General features: G+C 30.2%; 1 pseudogene; it reads left to right on the forward strand.

Annotated features, from left to right (window-relative positions):
* The first annotated feature begins 3,648 nt into the window (after window positions 1-3,648).
* On the forward strand, window positions 3,649-24,988 carry LOC125369034 (annotated as a pseudogene).
* The last annotated feature ends 12 nt before the right edge of the window (window positions 24,989-25,000 follow it).

The raw sequence follows: 25,000 nt of genomic DNA on the forward strand, positions 1-25,000 counted from the left end.
CGGCTAAGAATTTTTCTTTCCGGAAGGTTGGTTTGAATTTTCCTAAGCATGACTCGGTCGGAAAGTATTTTGTAAGCTTGGAAATTGCTAAGCTTTTACAAGTTAGATTGCTAAGAAGCTCAACATTCTTATCTTTTAAGAGAAGGGTCTCCTATGAAGTGGAGGAAATTCGCCAAGATTAAGGTTGACACAACATCCTCAATAGGATTTCCTAGTTCATCTAAGATGGGGTCCCTTCTATTATGGTTTGGATAGCACCTAGGATTTAGAGCTGCTTGTGTGAGATGATAATCCCACCATCCTTGCTGGCGAAAATCCAATATATAAGGAGCCAAGAATGGCTCTACCAGAGGTACCACTTTGGGTTTTGTAGGCATTGGCCGCCATGGTCATCTTACAAGAGACCAAGAATGTTATATTCGACATTCCATCTATATTCCATTCATAGACGGAAGAGGCATTGAATCTAGATTGGGTTATGATATTATTTCTATTTTCTATTCCTAGATCCGGGCGATTCCTAGAAGTATGCCAGTCAATCTAGGGACTTGTCATACCAATCTTGATGTTGGAGGGTTTTTCAGGAGACACTTTCAAGCTCCGAATCATTGGATTTATCGCATTGGGCTTGGTCTATAGCACTGACATTCCCACTGTTTTGAGGAGTATCCGGCACTAGGTTTTGGAGGACTCGGTATGGCTAATTTGCTAAGTCGTTACTGATCGCTTCTAGCAAACTCTGCCTAAATTGATCTTGGCTAGGCTTTAAGCAAAATTTCAGCTCTTCTTGTTGATTCCTCTGAATCAGAATTTTTGAATAATGAGGAAGAGTTTCAAATTGATGTAATCAAAACCTCATCCGATTATTCTGAATCAGATTCTGACGATATTCTAAAAAATATTAATATGCTCACTAGGCAACAAGAAGCTCTTCTTGAAGCAGTCAAGCATATTGATGACCCCCAAATCCAAAAACAAGTTTTGAAAGAAATCTTAAGAACTGAAACCCTTGTCCCCTCTTCTAGTAAGAACACTTATGATCTTACTATGATCTTGGATAAAGGGAAAAGGATAAAAAACCCTCTTCCTACCATCCAAGAACTTCAAAAAGAAATCAAAGCCATCAAAATAGAGCTCAAAGATTTGAAAGAAAAATAACAAAATGATTCTGTTTTGCTCTAAAGCTTGATTCTCAAACAGAATAATGATTCTGATTCTGAAGAAGAAAATGATTTTCAAAATCTTGAGGTTTCTGAAAATGTTCCAGAAAATGTTCCAGAAAACTTCATTAATGTTTTAAAAGAAATTACCTCAAGAAAATATTTGATCCAAATAAAACTCATTTTTCCTGGTGATTTCCAAATAGAAACTATCGCTTTATTTGATACAGGAGCAGACCTCAACTGTATCAATTATGAGCCGGTTCCTAAAAGGTATCACCAAGAAACAAAAGAAAGGCTTACCTCAGCCAATAGTTCAAAGATTAGAATTATGGGCAAAACTGAAGCTGCAATTCTAAATAATAATATTGCTTTAAAAAATATTTTTATTCTTACAAAGGATTTACAGCAAACAGTTATTTTGGGAACTCTTTTCATCAATTTAATTACTCCTTTCAAAGTAACTACTACTGGTATCATTTTTAAAGCTAAAGATTCAAAAATTATTTTTCCTTTTATAGAAAAACCCAAGAAGAGAAATCTCAATCTTATAAAAGCCCACTCAATTTATAATTTTGAGATAAATGCTTTGATTAAAGGAAAACAAACCCAGCTTTTCCACTTGAAACAAGATATGGGTTTGAAAAGAATCCAAAGTCAAATGCAAAATGATTTCGTCCAAAGGAAAATCTCTAATTCGCAAAAGAAGATTGAAATGAAGTTTGTTCTGATCTTCCTAATGCCTTTTGGAGAAGAAAGCAGCATATGGTAGATCTACCATATGAAAAAGATTTTTATGATAAACAAATTCCCACCAAAGCAAGACCCATCCAAATGAATGAAACCTTAGAAAACCATTATAGAATAGAAATAAAAGATTTAGAGCAAAAGGGTTTGATTACCAAATCGAGATCCCCCCGGTCATGTGCAGCTTTCTATGTCAACAAAAATAGTGAGATAGAAAGGGGAACACCTAGGTTGGTGATTAATTACAAACCTTTGAATAAAGCCCTAAAGTAGATTAGATACCCAATTCCAAACAAAAAAGATCTTATTTAAAAGCTTCATTCTGCTTTTATTTTTTCAAAGTTTGATATGAAATCAGGATTTTGGCAAATCCAGATTCATCCTAAAGACAAGTACAAAACTGCTTTTACAGTTCCATTTGGCCAGTACGAATGGAATGTAATGCCCTTCGGATTAAAAAATGCTCATTCTGAATTTTAAAAAGTCATGAATGACATTTTCAATCCTAAAGACAAGTATTAAAAAATCGATTATAGATATTGTAAGGGTATCAAAAATACCTTATGTTATTTATGCTCCTTACAAAGAACCAACTCCATCTCAAACACAACCAAGATTTTCAACATCTGATATCCCAAGCTCAAACACTATATTACAGAATGTTGATTACCAAAGCAATATCGCCAGACCCGTCTATAATGAATCAAAGAAAGATGATGATGATATAGAGACCGTCTCTACCCTCTCTTCACCATCACCATCTGCAATAACACAAAATCTAGAAACAGAAATCAACATGATTTCAAAAGATTTTCAAATTAATAAAAAGCTTTTACATGAAGATTTCTATTCAAAGAAAAACCATTCTAAAAAAACTTTGGTTTTTTAGCATTTTTTACAAGAAAAAGACAGTATTCAAGAGAGATACTATCAATTTTGCATAAAAAAAGATCCAAATCAAATTTTTGATTGGTTTTAGATTTATTGCAAAGAAAATAGTATTCTTTATCCTTTCAAAGAAAAGCTTATTAGTCCTGTTACTGTAAGAAACAAGGCTCCAGAGTGGAAGGTCGGGGAAAACCAAACCATCCAGTCTGAACATCCTCCCCTTAGGAAAATAACTATTCCTTATGGAGAGAATGAAATAGAGGCTACACCTTACAAATTGATAGGAGAAGATCTTGAGAAAAATGTCAAGAATATTGTTCAACAGAGCAATTTCTCGAATACCTATCTTAATACAATAGGGAAGCAGCTTGTTAGGATAGAAAGCCAAATCCAAGAACCTCTTGTAGTCTTTACCTCTCCAATCTCCAACACTTGGTCATCCAAAAGAAATAAGCCAATCAGAAAAGCTCAAAATCCAGTCTTCAAAATAGATTTTTGCCAGATGGCAGGCCATTCTTTCTGTTTTTGATTTTGACATCGAATACATAAGATGAAATTCGAATTCAATTCCAGACTTTCTAACCAGAGAGTTCCTTCAAAAATAGGAGTGAAAATGCCAAGAAAATCGAAAGTAAAAAAAGAAAAGTCAACAACAAATTCAAAGCCTGTTCAAAGTCCAAAGAATGAGATTTTACTCTCCTCTTCAAAGCCTATCCGAACCTGGACCGAAATCATCCAGGAAGAAATTGACAAAAGTAAGGTAGATCCGGCCCAACAGCAATTACAAATTCAGGAGTGGCTTGCACAGCAAGATCCTGAATTTCTAAAAAGGGTCGAAGAATATTCAAAGCAAATGATACAACTTCACCCCGAAGTCTCTCCAAAGACATCCTCTTCTTTCAACAAAGGTAAAGGTATACTTTCTATCCCTTTTTCAAAACCTGAGATAGAAATTTTCCCTCAAAACCTATCTCAGAGCTCTCAAAGTATTTCAAAGCCCAACTCCCAAGAAATAGTTTTGTCACAAACAAAACTTTTCAAATCCAATGAGTATATAGAAAAGTAAAATTTTCAAAGCGTTTTAACTATTGAGGAAGGATTCTGTACAGAAAGCTTTAAACAAAAGAAATATAACTTACAAGAGTAATTGAATACAAGAGGAAGATGGATTTCTCACAATCACTCTCACACTCTCTCTTTTCTCACTATATTTCTAATGGTATGACTTGAAGAATACAAGAGTCTCTTGTTATTTTTCAGTCTGCCTTGCTCTTTGGAAAACTCCTCTATTTATAGAGGTCTTCAACCTTGAAGCTTTGGATGCCCTTCATAGTGGAATGAGGGGCTCCATGTCTTTTGTATGCTTTTGATAATGGAGTAATATATATATATATAAAGAGTTGGAATTAATCACATGAGGTGTTTTTTGGTTGTTTGGTTGTAGAGTTGTAGGAACTTCAAAGTTAGACGTGCTTGGTTCAGAGAAATTATAGGATGGGGGGGACCTCCTGGGAAGTTCTCAAACCCACCAAAGGGACAAAACCGTGAGGCTAGTGGGGGCAAAGCGGACAATATCTCATGTGATCTGGTTCCGAGTCGCTACAAAAACAATTACAATTAATAAGTTCGGCGGTTGATTTTTATTATTTATATATTTTTTTAATATTTTATTTAAATAAATTTAATTTTTGAGTTAGTTGTTTAAAATTTATGAATTAAAAGCCTAGATTCACCGAATGAAATCAGGTCAAAAATTAAAATTTAATTGAAACAAATTTAATTGAATTTTAAAAGGTGAGAAATGAGAATAAATATTTTGTAATGCTTATTAATAATATGAGAATGATTGAGTTTGTCATAGCATAAGCTTCTAGTTGGTAAAATCACTAGAAATTAGCTTTCGCTAACTATTTACGGTGCATTTAGTGCGTTTGGGTGTTCAAGAAATGGATTTGAATCTTTTAATTTGATATATTAATTATTTTAATTTTTATACACTATTTTTTTATGGGAAAAATATACATTTATCTGCTTTTTGTAAAAATAATTTTTAAAATTTAAAAATTATTCAAAAAAAGGTTAAAATTAGAGAAACACTTTTTCAATCTCTCAAATTCATCCTTAACAGTTAAGTACTTTTAAGATCCCGAAAGAATTGTAAATAAAGTAAAATTTTTTCGAATTGATTCGTTAAAAAACTAGTGATAAGGCATCATTGAATAAATTCTTGATGACATAAAAATTAGTTAAAATTGATATTTAACTTAGAAATGACATCTAAGAAACTGATATGAAATTGACCTTAAGTTCTTATAAATATCATTTAACTTCACATTAACTACGGCCGGGTGAGAAAAGACAGCAAATCAAAACAAAGGACAAAATGAAATATAAAAGAAATAATTATTTCGGCCAATAGTTTCATTTGCAATATTAGTATAGAATCTGTTAGGATAAAACTAGAACTTCCGATATGTGCTTGGAATAATTTCTTTTTAGCATATAAAGCCAAAATAATTATGATGATAAAAATGAATGAAATTTATTAATAATAAATGGTTGTTAGTGGATTTATATTTTCCAATTAGGCTATACTTTAATATTTTAGAATTTTAGATAAGTTAAGTCTTTAAATTTAATTTATTTTGAACTTAAAATTAGATTGATATTTTTTTTATAATAATAAAATTTGGAAGAGCAAGATATTATATGAATTAATTTTTTTAATAATAAATGGTTGTTAGTAGATTTATATTTTCTAATTAGGATGGATGGACTAAGTAAACAATAATGGATTGATAGTGGAATGTTACTTGAGGTGGCAATATATGTAGAGAATGCACTTCCTTTTACTATACCGAAGATATATTTTATTATACAATTATTAGGATAATAGTTTTCATTTAATAGAAGGATAAAAGCGAAATATGGCATGGATATGCATGTACTCTTGCATAAGTAAGTTAGAATATAACAATTTAATTTTACCTTTTGCTTGTAAATTTAATATCTCAAGTAATAATTTATATCCTAATTTTTCTCTTTCTATATATTTCTTACAGTTTTATATTAATCACCATTACCTTCCTTTAATTATTATCTCTTTGCATGTTTATAGGAAAGACTTCATTATTAAAGTCCAACTCACTTGGTCTCCTAGCCACTTTTTAAACTAGCTTAAGATACTAATTTTTCTCCATTAGCTATTATGACTGGATTGTAAGCTGAAGCTTGTTAGACATGGTCTGTGCTTGAAGATTGGAGCTCAAAGCACATAAGTTTTGCGTCTGCACAAGTGATGAGGCTCTTTGTTTAGAGTTTTAGTTGAAGAACTGATCATGAGTTAGAAGCTATAAACTTGAAGAGTTAAGTTGCTCTCCTAGCCACTTTTTAAACTAGCTTAAGATACTAACTTTTTGTTCATTTGCTATTATGACTGGATTGGAAGTTGAAGCTTGTTAAAAATGGTATGTGCTTGAAGATTGGAGCTCGAACAACATAAGGTTTGTGTCAGCACAAGTGATAGGCTCTTTGTTTAGAGTTTTAATTGAAGAACTAATGATCAGTTATAAGCTAATATTTTAAAAGTTAAGTTGTTTTAAGGTTATTCTTTATCTAAATATAACTTTTTAATTTTCTTATTTTGTTCACTATTTTAATTTTTATTTCTAAGGTTAGTACCTCTACCTCATACCTAAATAATTCCATGATAGGGTTAGTAGCTAATCTTTGATTTTATTAAGTTGCATGGCGGAGTTACTTCAAAAGTCGTGTTGGATTATTTTAATTTTTTTTTGCATGACTTTTTGTTTGATGTTTGAATTGAATTATTTGTAATATAATCTGACGATTGTTAATTACAAATATAAAATTTATAAACTCTAATTTGTATATTTATGATTAGATAACCCGGAGTCATTAAGCGTGAGAGATGGAGCTTAGTTTTGAGCTCTTTATCGAGTAATATATTATACATGTATGTATGTATATGCATTTTCTCCTATCCCCTTTGCAATAAGCATGCATTTAAATGCGAATGAGATTGATGAGACTTAGTGATTAAGATGATATACATGCGCATGCTATGTGAAAGAGTAGATTTTAACTACATAATAGGATTGAGTTAGAACCTCCTAGACGATGGGGTAATAATCGGAGATAGCGACGCTTGACAAGTAATATTGGTCTACAAATGCTTTGTTATTGTTATTTTTTATTAGTGTTGCTTGTCGGTTATTGATGTTGATGTGATTGTCTGTGTTTGATATTTATTATGATGTTAATTAGTCATCGGAAAAAATATTGCCACTATCCAAATAGACTAATTCGACAACGAAAGTGGAGACCCTCTCGGCCATCGGAGGATCATATTCTTAGTGGATCTAAAGAGTCGACGTTCGGAGAATTATGATCCATGAGACTTGAAATGAACCTATAGATTTTTAAGAGTATTATAACCATTTTAAAAAGATTGAAACTATTTTGAAATGGTTTTATCAATTTCACAAAGTTTTAAACTTGAGCGTTGTGTCCGATGATCTTTCAAGACACTTCACATGCATCGAGTCGCACGTGTTCACTCATGCATCATATAAGTTTCATTTCAAATATGTCGAGTAGCATATTGGTCGGCCAGCCTGCATATAATGTTGCAAGTTTTAAACAAAGCGAAGATGAAAAGTATACTAAAATATATTTCACCGAAATTATTAAAGTATATTGAACCGCTCGAACAAGACTCGATGGATCAAAGTTCTCTGTATGGATGACGTTCGGCACTCGAGATGTCACAGTAAACTGTATGGAGATTGCGAGTCCATAGTAATATGATTGCTTATCAATGAATTGTTTGTGATTGGTCAGAGAGGCTTTAAATAATAATTAGTGTGTCGTAGTTGTGTGAATGCTCAAAGAGGTTTTAAATAATGTGGTGTTAGAGATATTGATGGGTCTAGGGTGTACTCATAGAAGAAATTTATAATAATTTAAATTTTATCATTTAATAATTTCGTGGTGCTTTGATTATTTTGTTGATAGTTATTTTAAATGATTGTTTTACTAGAAAATTATTAAATAACTCGAGTTTAGTTGCAGTAGTCTATACTTTAATATTTTAGAATTTTAGATAAGTCAAGTCTTTAAATTTAATTTCTTTTGTACTTAAAATTAGATTGATATTTTTTTATAATAATAAAATTTGTAATAGGAAGATATTATATGAATTAATTTTTTTTAATATTAAATAGTTGTTAGTGGATTTATGTTTCCCAATTAGGATGGATGGATTAAGTAAACAGTAATGGATTGATTGTGGGATGTTACTTGAGGTGGCAACACATGTAGAGGACACACTCCCTTTTACTATATGGAAGATATATTTTATTATACAATTATTAGAATAATAGTTTTCATTTAATAGGAGGATAAAAGTGAAATATGGCATGTATACGCATGTACTCTTGCGTGAGTAAGTTAGAATATAACAATTTAATTTTACATTTTGTTTATAAATTTAATATCTCAAATTATCTTTATTTCCTAAATTTACACAGTCAAATAAGAATTATTTAAAAACATGGGAGCAGTGGCTTATTCTATCCTAAGACAATGTGATTAGTTCCGATACCATTATTGACGAAATTGTTATCTAAAACACCGCCATCAACATATAGAATGTAATTTTCAAATCCTTATATCTTATAGATTCTTATTATTCAATAAACAATAGCAATAAAATACACCCTCCCATCCATTATTTATTCAATTATGACATTTTCCTCTTTTATGGTGCTGCATTGATTAAGTTTATTTAAAAGACAATTTGAAACATACTTATTATAATATATATTGTAAAGATACAAGGAGGGGAGCAAATGAAGTTACCGATATGGTCTTATTAATTATGTATTAATTGACTTAATTTAATCATTATTAATTTAATTTAATAATAGATTATATTAATAATTCATTAAATACAAGTGTACTTCTAGAAGTTCAATTTCATTAGAGTTTTCAGTCATTAACTATAATTCAATCTAATTGTAGAATCTTAAAAATTGTTATTTTATAGTACATGCTTGGACGATCACAATTTAGTTTAAAATGTTTCTGATGAAATCAAGGCTGATTCTTTACCACCAAGGAAGCCACGAATGGATCCATTGAAGTATGAGGGTCCAATCACACGAGCTAGAAGCAAGAGATTCAAGGCTGCCTTGTGTTCTTTCATGGTCCACGTGATAGATAAGATGCATTCAAGAAGCAAGGATAGCGAGTTGGACTTAGAAGATCAAGATTCAACTTTGATTAATTGTATTTCATTCATGGATTAAAGCCCAACATAAAGACATGAAGATCAACTCTGATTTATGTTGAATTCAAGCCCAAACATAAAGCCCAAGTCCAAGGTTGAATATTCACAATCAAAGTCCAAGTCAAACTAGGAGTTTTCTTTTAACAAGTCCAAGTTAAAATAGGAGTTTTCTTTTCTTTTAATTCAAAGTTTTATTTATTTAGAATCTTGGCCACATATCCTAGTCATTCTAGGATTAGGATTAATATGTTTTAAACTCTATAAATAGAGCTATGTAATTCGGCAAACACATATCTTTGATTGAATAGAAAACCTTGTTTTTGCTTAAAGAATTTTTTTAAGTGTTCTTGAGATTAAAACTTATTGTTTAGGTTATGATTTCACTTCTACCTTAATTTAATTCTATTAACTTGTTAGTTTCTAGGATTAATTAAGTTTATTCCATTATAGCTATTGATCTTATTTCTTTATAAATAAGGGTGATAGTTCCGCAAATATCTTTTGGCAAACCTTATAAGTATCGATCTTGGCGTCTATCCTTCTCTTCCTTAGAAGGTTTACATCAGTTTCTTATAAATAATTAATTACCATTTCAATTTCTATATTTATATTAATCACCTGAGATCATTATTAAAGAAATTAGGAAAAAAAACTATTAGCAAACATTATTACTATTTTAATATGATATAAATACTTATTCTATATTTCTACTTAAATTTGTTAATGTAGTTAAAAATATCAAATGCGTAATTACATGGATCAAAATTAGAATTGGTTGCAATCAAATTCGAACAGTAAACACATCAATCTATTTTAGTCAATTTGTAGCTATTATTAAAATATAAAAATAAGTCTCTAAGTAATTTTAATTAAAATAAAAAAAGGAATAATTGCTCTATTTTATAGAATGGATTGAAAATATTACTTCATATTATGAATAATATTGAACAGATAAAGTAAAAAAATTAAAATATTTTAAAAGGATAAATATAAAATTAATATGAATATTGTATTGCATAAAATAAATATAAATTTTAATATAAAAAAAACAACTTAAGTAAATAAGATGTTTTAAAGACAAACTAAAAAATTTATGACAAGAAAAAGAAGTCTACGAAAAAAAAGAAAAGAAAAAGCAAAATGGCATAGTGGCTTCCTATTGTTCAAAGCATTGAACAGTGATTAGGACCTGTTTGGCTAAGCTGTCGCCGATAACTGATAGTCTGTAGTTAATAGCTTATTGATAATTATGTTTGATAAAATCATCTATAGTTGTTGTCGTTTATATTTTTAATGATGTAGATATTAATTTAATTATTTTTCTCTTTTTTATTAAAGTGCAACATTACTTATTCTTCTAAAAGAATTTTATAAAAGAAATAATAAATATTTTATTTTAATATTAAATTAGTATTTTTGAGGGATTTAAGAAATACTTTAAATTGTTGTTTATTTATTTGTAAAATAAATTCAAATTTAAGTTATTTTAAATTAAAAATAAAAGAATAGTAAATAAGATTAACTAAATAATAAAAGGTTAATTTAGTCTATTCGTTTTAAAATTAAGAGTTGGTGAGAAGTTTCAAATTTGAGTTGTTGTAAATTGAAGTTGTAATGTTTAATCGCTTTTCTAGAAAATTATCAATTATTTTCCAATAACAATGTCAAACACTCTTAATTTTAAAAAGTTTTAAGTGGCTCATTCACCAAGCTAAAATTAGTACATAGTTGAAATTGAGTTACCAAAAATAATTTGTGTTCTCTTTCAAATTTATTATTAAATTTAAAGATTAAATTATTTATTTATTTATAAATTGTGTCTTTTGACTAGATTGGCTGATAAAAAAATCTAATGAGGAGAATTAAATATTATATAAAATTAAATCTAAGATAGCATTAATTCAATTTTTAGAGAAATGCTATCAAAATATTAATATAATCAAAATAATCAATTTCAAATCTCATTTAAGACAAATGTACATTTTTCAAGAAGATAAATCACATGTAATTCTAAAAAATTGTACCAAATTATATCCTTTAAATGAGCATTTAAAAACAATGACTACATGATTTATGGTGAATCTCTTACATTAACAAATCATCCTTATTTTTTTTCCTTTTCTTCTCTAGTTAGATTAAAATTACTTTATCTATCTATTTATTCACATCAGACCTTAAATTAGTTCCTCTTGCTATTATTGTGTCATATACACCAAAATCATTATACATAAGTCAATTTTCACAAAATTCTCCAAATTGAAAAGGGAATATTATTGTTTGGGTTGATAAAAGGCAATTGTAACTTTGAGCAAAAAGATAACTCATATATAAATTTTAAAAAATGATTAAAAATTAAATTTAAGGTAAAGAAAGTATAGCTCAGCTAATAATTCTTTTTATTAAAAATAGATCATATTCGAATAAAATAATTAATTATAAACTCATGCACATAGTCATATTCGATGGATATATAATAAAACTTTGAAAAGATATGAAAAATATAAATGGTGAAAAAGATCATTAAACATAATAGGAAACATGTTGCAAGAGGATCGATAAATATACTACTAAAAATTATTTATTTTCGGTTATGGACGATTAAAGATTATAGAGTACTAAAATGTGTACCAAAAGAGATGAAGAAAAAACACTAAGAAGTGAAAAAATAATATTGATTACGAGAAGCCTATTTGAATAGTACTCTAACGACAACTTTTGCCATAGTTGGAACTGGTGGTGTTATTGCACACTCTATTTTGTTAAGACAAGACAAAAATAAAAATACTTAGATTTAAAATACTATTTTACTCATAATAAATTATCAAGTTATACAAAATCAATGAAATACCATATAAAATATTTCTCAAATTTAGTTTTATTTTTTTGTATTAAACTTTCCTCTTTAATTTACTTTTATGATTATTATTTTCAAAGTTCTTATTTGTTAGTCCTTCTAATAATTTGTAAACATTTTTAAGAATAGCTATTATTAAAATATAAAAATAAGTTTCTAAAATTAAAATAAAGAAAGGAATAATTACTCTATTTTATGGAATGGATTAAAAATATTACTTCATATTATGAATCATATTGAACAGATAAAATAAAAAAATTAAAATATTTTGAAAGGATAATATAAAATTAATATGAATATTGAATTGCATAAAATAAATATACTTATCATTTTAATATCAAAAAAATAACTTAAATAAATAAGATGTTTTAAAGACAAACTAAAAAGTTACTTTCTTTATTAGAGAAAACATGAAAAATATTATAATTGGTTATGGTGAAAATTCTATGTGTCCAATGAAATTTTTATTATCCCGATTGGCGAATAAAATGGTTTTTTTTTTTTTTGTTAAACATAAGTTTTCTAGTTAGAATGTGACAATAACACTATCTAATTTTTTTTTTCACTTGCAATCTTATTAAAGTTGTATTTCCTTTCTTAATAAATTCAAATGAAAATTATTTTTCATTGATTAATATAGAAATGCTAAGCTAAAAATCTTTCACTTTAAATTAAGATTTTGAAATTACTTATAAAATAGAAATGTAGTAAATTCTAACGGTAAAAAAGAACAAGGATTTTCTTTGAAATTGAGGAAGAGGAAAATGTAGCTAATTAGGAAATTTTTTACCGTTGATGAGTAATATTAAGGGTCCATTCTCTTAAGAGCATCTGAAACGTTCTTTTCCCTCCATTCTTTTCCTTTCACCCAGTTGTGAAACCCACAATGAATCCTGCGATTCTCCTAAGGCTGAAATCCTCAATTTCAGTTTAATCAAAATGCCTCTCTTTTGTTCCTTATTCCTGTGATGCTACTTATTCTTCTATAGATTTAGTTTGATTGTTGTAACTTTCTTGTTTAAACTGGGGAAATGGGTTTATTCTCAAGCATTTGACATAAATCTGTTGCATATTGCAGTAGTCATAGGAAGAAGAGAAGAAAACAATAAATCTGGACTTTCTAAATCTAGCATGTCTTTTCATATTTCTTAGTTCTTATTCTTCAAATGGGTTTAATGAAGTTTTTGTGTGCAATCAGTTTTCGGATTTCTATTGGCAAAATAAATAAAAAAATTGTTTACTTTTCCAATTGTTAGAGCTTCATTTGTTATTCTTGAAAAAAAGAAAACAAAAGAATGTCCTGTTTGGTTGGGATTTTGTGCCGAGGAAAAAAATAATCTCCTTTTCTTCCACTAGTAGAATTTTTAAATTTTTGAAAAAATAATCCTTTGATTCAAGCAGAGCAAAAAAGCCCAACTGTCAGCTTGTCTCCATATTTCATCCGTTGCATCATAGAAGGAGTGAAAATCCTCAATTTTATTAGTAATCACAATACCCTGTCCTCTGTTCTTTTTCTTGATCATTTTAATTAAAAGCTCTTGTTTCTATGATGCCACCTGATATCTGATAATTGTGTTGATGGACATTAAAATATGGTTCTTTGGTTTGATTTTGTGTTGATACCATTTTGTTTGTTCTAATTTGCAGAAGTTGGTTCGGCGACTTCATAAATCATAGCAGGTTGCTTATGGTAATACTCAGTTCTTGTAATTTTTGCTTCTGTGTTTCTGTTTCCTATCAGTATTGGCTCCTACAAGGCCCACAACAGGAGGTTCAACAAGATGCAAACACCCAAAATTTGGAATCACCGCAGCTAGAAGACATACAAAATCAGGATGGCCAACAAGAGGAACTAGATCTGATTGGACTCTTCAATAGTACTACTACGTAGACTTGGGTAAAAATTCATACAGGAGGTTCAACAAGATGCAAACACCCAAAATTTGGAATCACCGCAGCTAGAAGACATACAAAATTAGGATTGCCAACAAGAGGAACTAGATCTGATTGGACTCTTCAATAGTACTACTACGTAGACTTGGGTAAAAATTCATTTGGTCAGTATGAAAATATCTTACAGGAGTAGGAATTATACTTTTATTGGATTACTATATTTTGTATTTTCACTAAGCATATAGGGATGCTAATCTTCATTCTTTAATAGTGAAAGCCATAACATAGCTGCTAAATAATGATTGGTCTCAGGAGAAGAAGAAAATAATAATTTATTTCAGAAATAGGAAATTAATAAGAATTGTTCAAAATAAACATATATTTTTAACATTTTCTCTCTACATATTTAACACAAATCTGTTGCATACTGTAGCAGTACTAGAAACAAGAGAAGAAAAAACAACTCTTGACTTCTAAATCTTGAGCAACATCCCAAAAAGTACCATGTCGTTTGATAGTTTTTAGTGCTTTTTCTTTAATGGGTTTTGGTTATTTTGTTGTTTTATTGAAGTTTTGATAGTTTTTGTTATTCTATAATTTTGACTCTGTTGGCAAGATAAAAGATATTTTCTCTTTTATTTTATTTTTTCAATTGCTAGAGTTTTTCATGTATTATTCTTGACAAGAAAACAGGAGACTACCCTGTTTGGTTGGGATTTTATGCCAAGAAAAAAGGTTCTCCCTTTCTTATGCAGTACTACTTGTTGCGTCAATTTCGTGAAAAAATAAATTGAATAAAGAATTATTCAAAAGGGGATACGATAAGCTGATGAAGCTGGAAGAGGCAAATAGGATGTTGATGTTAATGCACTCTAACAATGAGGACTCTAACCGCTTTCTTGCATCTCTAATTTCTTCTCATGGTACCATTTTCCTTGGTACTAAGATTCATAATTTAAATTTTAATATTTAATTTTCTTTCTTTATTTTCAAACTAAATATATTTACTTCCATAGACAAAACTATGCGGCGATCTCGGCATAAAATAAAAGTGCTATTTAATCACACAACACATACTTATGGTGATACCGAAAATTATCTTTTATTATTAGTCTGTCAATTCAATTGCATTACAATTTATTTGATTTTCTTTAAATTTTAGTTTTAATATTTAAGATTTCTAGTTTTTTTCTAGAGGAAGCGTCATATTTATTTAATCAAATATTAGAAATGGAAGACGAGGTTTGAGTTGGACTTTTATTTGTTTATTTATTTTTTAACTGATTTTTATTTGCCATTGTGTTTGAATATATGCGTGCATATATACTTTTAAAATGATAAGTATTATAGTTTCATTTTCCTCATAAGTTGTCGAAATGTTATATCAACTGCTTGTTGCCTGCTTTTATCGTTAAATAAATAAAATTTGTGATGATTGAAATGTAAAAGTTAGTAAATTGTATCTTTTGCACTTTTTGTTTCTATTAAAACAATGTGTGATTTTAACATTATTTCTTCTTTGTCTCTCTAATTAAAGTTCTGATACTGAACTTGCACATATTTGAATTTCTGAAATGATTTTAGTATGGTACCAATTATAAATAGCAACTGCTTGAATTTAATGTTTATCACAATACAAAAAAACAGAAACCATATATTTTCTTGCCAACGCATGAGACTTGTGCATTTTTATGCTAATAGGTTTGCTAGGATGAGATTTTATTGGAATTTGGATGTTGGATGGAAATTGTACATAATGTAACTAAATATATTGATATAATAATTATATTAAGCAACAGTCAGATCTATTTGTTTTTCATAGTTGTTGCTTAAAACAATGACTAATTTGATTCTTGATATCAATACTTTCATGATTCTACTTGTATTATATCTTGAACGTTTGTCTGAAATGCTCTGTGATACAAACTAGGAGGGAGTAGCTTAATTTTCACGGGTTGTATGGCACGCCTCGAACTTTTCCATGTATGCCAGTAAGATTCAAACATGCAACTTGCATGAATGCTTTTTTGCCAATTGTTCTTTTCTTCCATATCATGGTTGCTTCTCGGTTATCTATTTGTCCTTTGGGAGATGTAGCTATATTATAGAAGCAAAACAAATACCAGTAAATTAATCTTCACGGAATATACATAAATCCATCACAACAAATATTTAGCTTTTTATTGTGCTTTCATATGCAGAAAGCTATGTTTGTCAGGTGACTAATAGAAGTTTCTACTGTTATTCTGGTCATTAATTGATAAAAAAACAGCATGTTTTATTTTGATCATTTTGTTTATGTCAGGGTCTTCTGTAATAACTTTGACATTCTACAATAAGTAAGCATGAGTGATTCTTTACTCAGAAGGATTAAACCTTTGGGCTTTCATTCTTTTTATTCTACTTAGGAATTACTTTCCTTCTCTCTGTTTTACTCGAGGAACATATGGAAGTAAGCAATGAATTTCTATATGAAGAGTTGACACTTGCCAGCGTTGTTAAATATTATTGCTACGCAATGATGCAGTTTAGGAATCTTATTTTTTAATGCCTTATTGTCAGGGCTGTGATAATTTCTCCTTTTTTACTTTGATTCAGATGGAAATTTTGAATGAGTAGACGAGTAGATGAGGTTGTAAATATTGATAACTTTGGGGACACTAAAATTTTATGACTGGTTTATCAATTTTCACTTAGCTGCATGATTCCATTCCAGATGTGAGAAGGAAAAGAAAGCTGAAGTGCTGAGTATGATTCATTCAGACCACTTGCGGCTAAATTTGAACAGTCTAGCCATCTGACTGAGAGGTATGATTTCCCTTTTTCTTGATATTTTCCTTCTCCTGCATCAAGGGAAGTAGTGAGTTTCAGATTTAGGAGAACTGTGCGGATCTGTTGTGAAAGAAAAAACATATCATTTTAGTTTTGCATTTACTAATATTTTACTCTTCTTTTGTAACCTATAATCATATAATTTATACAGACTAAGTGTAGCTTTCCTTGGATGAATAAGACAGTTGGTTTATATGCTGATCCAACATTTGGATGAAGAGAAAGATTAGGAATTGGTTAATAGTGGATATTCTTGCCCCTACTGTAGCTACATTGTTGCTTATCTAGTTCAACCATTGCACCAAAAATTGTTGATAGATGTTCATTTACTTGCATTTACCTCTGCTGCAAGTTTTCCTCATTATTTCTTTTCCCAGTCTGATATAATGTATGGGTGATGTCTCAATGTTCACTAGTTATTAATTATTATGAATATGCTAGGAAAGTCTTTCAATCTTGAATTGTTAGCTTGAATAGTTCATAGAACCTCAAACTGAATTTTGGATAGTTAATACCAATAAGGTTGGTGTTGAGTTTCAAAGTTGGAAGAACTAAGCGGTTTGGTGTGCAGACAAATTTTTCTTTTACAACATGTATAAAAATTAAAGAAATATGTACTAAATTCAGTATTGTAAGTCTATGATAGCTTGCTTTGACTACTTTTAGAATAATAGTTTATTTTTTCAGTGTTGTGTGCATGTTAACAAACTTAATGCTTATTTTTTCATGATTGGTCCAGGTTGCCCTATTTTACTACCACGAGAAAGTGAGTTTGTGTTGTTGCAGCAAAAATATATGCCAGTCTCATTGAGGCCATGAGGGCCTTGAATGCAGCTAGTCAGGTATGCATGAGCTCTTGCTTCTGAATTTTCAGTTCAATTCATACCTTTCATGACATATAACTAGGTATAAAATAATAAATGATTAGATGAGAGGTTTTAAGTGAGTGCAAAACATAATGCAGCTTTTCTTTTGTGCATTCTGTTTTTGCTGGAATCCCTATTAGTCATTATTTTCTCTTGGTTCATCCCATTACCGCCACCTCCCTCCACCTCTCTAAGAAAAGAAAAAGAGAAAAACAGACAAAAGGAATTTGAAGGAAGTATTACTTCAATGACGTTGACCTGCAAAGCAATTATGCCAAGGAATTTTATATATCAAAGCTGTGAATAAGTAAATCTAAAGGCCCTTGCTTAAGATTGGGGCTTGAAGTTGATAGTAAAATTCGGCAACACATGGCAGACTTTACCTCATTGCTCCCTCAAAGTTTTGGTGTTTCTGTATAATATAGAGAAGAAGTTGCAGAAATGGCCTAAATGAATTTTCACTTGCAGTTTGTTTCTTATGCCATACTTTAGCACTGCCTAGGTCTAGCCATTTGGTTGAAGTTTTCATTACATTAATAAACCACCTCTGCATAGCCTTAAACTACATTAATTTGTTTTTCTACTCAACACTGCCTTTACTAGTCAATATGTTTTGAATTAGTGACAACATGCTATTTTATTGTCAATAGTACATGGATTGACTCCCATTAATTTCAAAATCATTAAGGAGTTGTATGTTACTATATAAAATAGTTTGTAAACTGAGAGGACTGTGGGGGTGGTTTATGCAGCTTGCTTCACTTGATTAAACATTAAACCAATATTCTGAAATGTAAGTAGCTGCTAACCTTGGATTAATACTTGTGCAAACAATTCTACTTTATCGTTATATTTTTTTATTAATATCCATTTGATTCAATGTAATTAACCCGACCCTTTCTAGGTCATTCATTCATCAAAAGACCCCAAGGTGAAGCAGTATCATGATGCCAAATACCGAGTATTCCACGAGCTTTATGAGCAGCAACTATCTCTACATGTATTAATTGCTAAAGCTTTAGGATAGGTCCTGCTGCTAATCAAGACTTGTGGAAACTTGTGCAGGATCATAAGAATTTGATAAAATCTCAAAAAGAAATCTTTCTAAAGTTGATTGGAATTTTCACTAGGTACATAGCCCAGAGATTTTATAATAGTTTTAGAGCTCTGAAAATAAATGATGCTTCCAATTTTTGATTTTCTTGTCAGCTTGTTATTGATTCCTCCATAGGAATGGCTTCACACTTAAAGCCTCAAGCTCTTTGAGCGCGACGGACGGAGCTTAGTTTTGGAGCGTTTTACTGTGAGTAGTATATTATACATATAGGTATGTATATGCATTTTCTCCTCTCCCCTTTGCAATAAGCATGCGTTTAAATGCGAATGAGATTGATGAGACTTAGTGATTAATATGATATGCGCATGTATTATGTGAAAGAGTAGATTTTAACTGCATAATAGGATTGAGTTAGAACCTCCTAGACAATGGGGTAATCATCGGACATAGGCGTATGCTTGACAAGTAATATTAGTCCACAAGTGCTTTGTTATTGTTATTTTGATTAGTGTTGCTTGTTGTTTATTGATGTTGATGTGATTGTCTGTGTTTGATCTTTATTATGATGTTAATTAGTCGTCAGAAAATAATACTGCCACTATCCAAATAAACTAATTTGACAGTGAAAGTGGGGACCCTCTTAGTTTACTGGAGGATGATATTCTTAGAGGATCTAGAGGGCTCGAGAGTCAGATGTTCAGAGAATTATGATCCACCAAACTTCAAAATGGACCTATAAATTTTCAAAAGTATTATAAGCATTTTTAAGAAGATTGAAACTATTTTCGAAATGGTTTTATCATTTTCGTAAAGTTTTAAACTTAAGCGTTGTGTCCGATGGTCTTTCAGTACACTTCAAATGCATCGAGTCGCACTTGTTCACTCATGCATCATATAAGTTTCATGTCAAATACGTCGAGTAGCATATCGGTTGGTCGGTCTCAGACATAATGCTGCAAGTTTTAAACAAAGCGAAAATAAAAAGTATACTATAATATATTTCACTGAGAATTACTAAAGTATATTGAACGGTTAGAACAAGAATCGATGGATCAAAGTTCTCTGTATGGATGACGTTCGACACTCGATGCGTCACAGTAAACTATATGGTGATTGCGAGTGCATAATAATATGATTGCTTATCGGTGAATTGTTTGTGATTGGTCAGGGAGGCTTTAAATAATAATTACTGTGTCACGGTTGTGTGGATGCTCAAAGAGGTCTTAAATAACATGGTGTTAGGGATATTGATGGGTCTAGGATGTACTCATAGGAAAAATTTATAATAATTTAAATGTTATCTCATTTAATAATTTTATGGTGTTTTGATTATCTTATTGATAATTATTTTAAATGATTGTTTTACGAGAAAATTATTAAATAACTCTAGTTTAATTGCAATACTTTAATATTTTAGAATTTTAGATAAGTTAAGTCTTTAAATTTAATTTCTTTTGTAATTTAAGAATTAGATTGATATTTTTTTATAATAATAAAATTTAGAAGAGGGAGATATTATATGAATTAATTTTTTTTAATAATAAATGGTTGTTAGTGGATTTATGTTTTCCAATTTTGATGGATGGACTAAGTAAACAGTATTGGATTGATAGTGGGATGTTACTTGAGGTGACAACATCTGTAGAGGAGACATTTCCTTTTACTATATCGAAGATATATTTTATTAGACAATTATTAGGATAATAGTTTTCATTTAATAGGAGGATAAAAGCAAAATATGGCATGGATAGACATGTACTCTTGCGTGAGTAAGTTAGAATATAACAATTTAGTTTTACCTTTTATTTGTAAATTTAATATCTCAAATAATCTTTATATCATAAATTTACACATTCAAATGAAAATTATTTTAAAACATGGGAGCAGTGGCCGATTCGATCCGATACAATGTGATTAGTTCTGATACCATTATTTGCTTTTAATATCAATATTATTCACGAAATTGTTATCTAATACACTGCCATCAATATATAGAATGTATTTTTCAAATCCTTATATGTTAAAATCATTTTCCAAGTTGTCTCACTTATAGATTCTTATGATTCAATGAACAATAGCAATAAAATACACCCTCCTCCATGATTTATTCAATTATGACATTTTCGTCTTTTATGGTGCTGCATTGATTAAGTTCATTTAAACGACAATTTGAAACATACTTATTATAATATATATAGTAGTGCGAAAAGGAGGGGAACAAATGAAGTTACTGATATGGTCTAATTAATTATGTAGTTAATTGACTTAATTTAGTCATTATTAATTTAATTTAATAATAAATTATATTAATAATTCATTGAATATAAGTGTACTTCTAAAATGCAATCTAATTGTAGAATCTTAAAAATTGTTATTTTATAGTACATGCTTGGACCGATCACAATTTAGCTTAAAATGTTTGTTATAAATAATTAATTACCAATTTTCAATTTCTATATTTATATTAATCACCTGAGATCATTATTAGAAGAAATTAGGAAAAATAACTATTAGCAAACATTATTACTATTTTCATATGATATAAGTATTTATTCTATATTTCTACTTAAATTATGTTAATTTAGTTAAAAATATCAAATGCTTAATTACATGGATCAAAATTAGAATTGGGTGCAATCAAATTCGAACAGTGAACATGTCAATCTATTTTAGTCAATTTGTAGTATTTTTTTATTTTAAATTTAATAGTTGTTTTATTTTTTATTATGTGGACAATGACGAGTCCAACTGTTAATATTCACATGCTGCTATGTGGGTAAAGCTAGTTAACTATAAAAAAGCAAAGCATAATGTGTTAGTTTCAAACATTATTATTTTAGTTCCTCGTTTCACAAATTGTTATTCTTCTTTACAGTGGTAACCTGACATCATATGATTTAAACAGAACAAAGTGTAGCTTTTCCTGGTCATCCTCTAGGTTCTGGTCTCACTCCTACAGCTGCGAAGGCAAGAAATTTTATATTGAAGAATTCACATAGATTTCAAGTGGTGCTTTGTTGAGATCCATTGACCAAACATATTTGATTAGACGCTAAAATTTTGGCACATAACCTTTATTTGGGCTGTGGAGGGTGGATTTATTTATTATCAACCATAAACCTATGGTACATTTCTAAGTATTTGCCTGTATGTTTAGGAACTAGGTCTTGAAACTAGAACTCCTGTGGGGACTTCACTGATTGATGCTCATGCTGGTGGCGTGGGGATCATGGAGAGTGTTCCTCTTCCTGACACAGATTCTGATGTTAAAGGTATTATGTCATTTGGAATGAAAGATAGATCCGTTACCTTTATTATCTGTTAAGTCCTGTGACAGCAAAAAGATACTTCCTCACTTTCTTATAAACTTTTTATTTACATAGCATGATAAGGAAGCAATATGTCATTGTATGGCTTTAGTCTTGTGGTACTTCTACTTGTCATATGGCTGTATCACAGAGCAAGCTATTCATTCCTAGGTTTTGGGGACATTTTTGGTCAGGTAACATCTACAATTTCTAATATCAATATCTGTGTCTCTGAAAATTATTATAGTATTGGGGCAAGCTATCATTTTGGAGTATTGTGAATGTTATAATGAAATGATTTTTAAGACATGGATGTGCAGACATGCATACATATTATCATACTTTAATTAAAAGTCAGCGTTTATCTGTCCACAGCGATACATTGCTGAACTTAATCTCAATGCCTTTTTTTTCTAATTCTTGCAGCAATGATCCCTGAGTACTGGCTTACAGAGGGTGGGCAGAGTGCTACTGGTGCATTATTAGATTACATCATAGAAAACCATGTTGCTTCTCCCCGCCTTGCAAACCGTGCTGCTTCTCAGAGTAGGATATCAGTTTCCAGCATATACATTTTAACTAAATTATATTTAATGCTTTTTTACGTAGTAATCGAGGCTTAATTGATCCCCGTAGTTGTTGAAGGTGCACGAGGCACAAGCCCTAACGCCTAAAACACTAAAATGTGGGAGATGTAGGCACAAGCTTTTTAGTTTAAAGTTGTTTTTTTCCTTTTTCTTTAACTGTTTCCATATTTATACAATCTCCATCATTAATCTCAATATGCAAGTGAACTTATGAAGATTACGCATACCAAATTAAAATAAATCGACTGTAAGAAACAAAGAAACGCATGTTGCTTTAGATCAGAAGGGGGATAAAAAGTTGCTGCTAGAATTATTCTGCATCATAATACCAGGTTTCTCCTCTATCTCTCTGTCGTCATCTTTCTTCTATGTTTTCTTTTTTACTCTACCTTCTCTATTCTTCTCACTCCAATTTTACCTTTATTTTTTTTAAACCCAAATAATTCCTCCTTTTCTTGCTTTTCATTTGTTATACTCTTTCACAAGCTCAATCCATAAAATGATGTCCTTGACCTTTTGATTCTGTCTCTACTGCCCCTCAGTTCTCTGTCCTCTTTGGCTCTCACAACCTCTTTTTTTTTCTTTCCTCTTCTCTCTACTTTTTTGGAAACCTCACATCCTACATTTACAAGCAGCAAAATAACTTTTCTTTTTTCATGTTGATTTTTAGTTATGCCATGTTAAATTATTGATGCTACCATTATCTTTGTGCCAAGCTCAATTGTTAATTATGCCATGTGCCTTAGCATTAAGTTTTTATTTACTCGGTTTTTGTCAAACATTTGTTATGAACAAGAGATTGTTGATTGTATCAATATGTACATGTGTGTGTAAGTTTTAATTTCTTTCAGAAGTTTAATTCTTCATTTTCTTCACTGTTGCACTTCACGTCTCTCAGGCACACCCCTGAGTCCCGGCCTTTAATAACTATGGTTGATCCTATATCACTTTTTCTTATCTTCCAAACATATCGCTTTTTGAACTACTGAACAATAAATTGAGGACTATAATGGATGACATAAAGGCTCCATTCCTTCCCGACTTCCATGGAAATAGGTATATGATTAGTGATGAAAGGCCTTTTCAGGTTATAGTGCCTAAGTTTTTTTATAGATCTTTGAGCTATTCTTCATGATACAGGTCTCCTGCTGCAGATCCAAAAGCAAAGGGAATTATTTATAGTATGACCCTTGACATAAGTGATAGACAATTGGCTGTTACCTTGCTGCCGTGCTGGGTATTGCATGTGGTACACGCCATATTGTTTGGAGCATTGCAATGCTCATGGTCACACAGTAAGAAAGCATCTCGTTCAATCTTCATGCACTTTTTTTTCTGCAATTTCATGTTTTATATTATGTATAAACATATAACTCGACCTCATATTTTTAGTTGACTAGTATTATTAGGAGATTTGTTTTATATTGTAATTGTTTACCTTTTCAGTTATATGTTTCTTAGTTATTGGAATGATGACTATATCACGAAATGTAATTTGTTTTAAAACTTTCTGTTCTTTCTTTTATATCCTTATTCCTGGCAGATTGACATGTTGCTTGCATGTGGTGGCCTTTCAAAAAACCCTGTGTCTGTCCAAGAACATGCAGATATTATTGGTACTTATCTTCACTCTCTTTATTGTTTTACATTTTAAAATTTTCTCTCCGTAATTTTAAAATTAGTATGCATTATTTTGATCGATGAATAGCCTTTGTATGTGAATTTTCATTTATGCCACCGTGCGATGTTCATGTGTAGAGAGGAGTTAAGAATAAGACAGTTGGTTTATATGCTGGCATTTGGATGAAGAAAAAGATTGGGAATTGGTTAACAGTGGATATTCTTGCCCCTACTGTAGCTACATTGTTGCTTATCTGGTTCAACCATTGCACCAAAAATTGTTGATACATGTGCATTTACTTGCATTTACCTTTGCCGCAATTTTTCCTAATTATTTCTTTTCCCACTTTGATATAATGTATAGGTGAAGTCTCAATGTTCACTAGTTATTAATTATTATGAATATGCTAGGAAAGTCTTTCAATCTTGAATTATTAGATTGAATAGTTCATGGAACCTCAAACTGAATTTTGGATAGTTTCTACCAATAAGGTTGGCATTGAGTTTTAGAGTTGGAAGAACTAAGCGGGTTTGATGTGCAGACAAGTTTTTCTTTTACAACATGTATAAAAATTAAAGAAATATGCACTAAATTCAATATTGTAAGTCTATAATAGCTTGCTCTGACTACTTTTGAGAATATTAGTTTTTCTTTTCAGTGTTGTGTACATGTTAACAAACTTAATGCTTATTTATTGATGATTGGTGCAGGTTGCCATATTGTACTACCACGAGAAAGTGAGTCTATGCTATTGGCAGACTTTACCTCATTGATGGTAGAATTCAGCAACACATGGCAGACTTTACCTCATTGCTCTTTCAAAGTTTTGGTGTTTCTGTGTAATATAGAGAAGAAGTTGTAGAAATTGCCTAAA

Source organism: Ricinus communis, unplaced genomic scaffold (assembly GCF_019578655.1).
Source record: "Ricinus communis isolate WT05 ecotype wild-type unplaced genomic scaffold, ASM1957865v1 Ctg62, whole genome shotgun sequence".
Taxonomy (NCBI): Eukaryota; Viridiplantae; Streptophyta; class Magnoliopsida; order Malpighiales; family Euphorbiaceae; genus Ricinus; species Ricinus communis.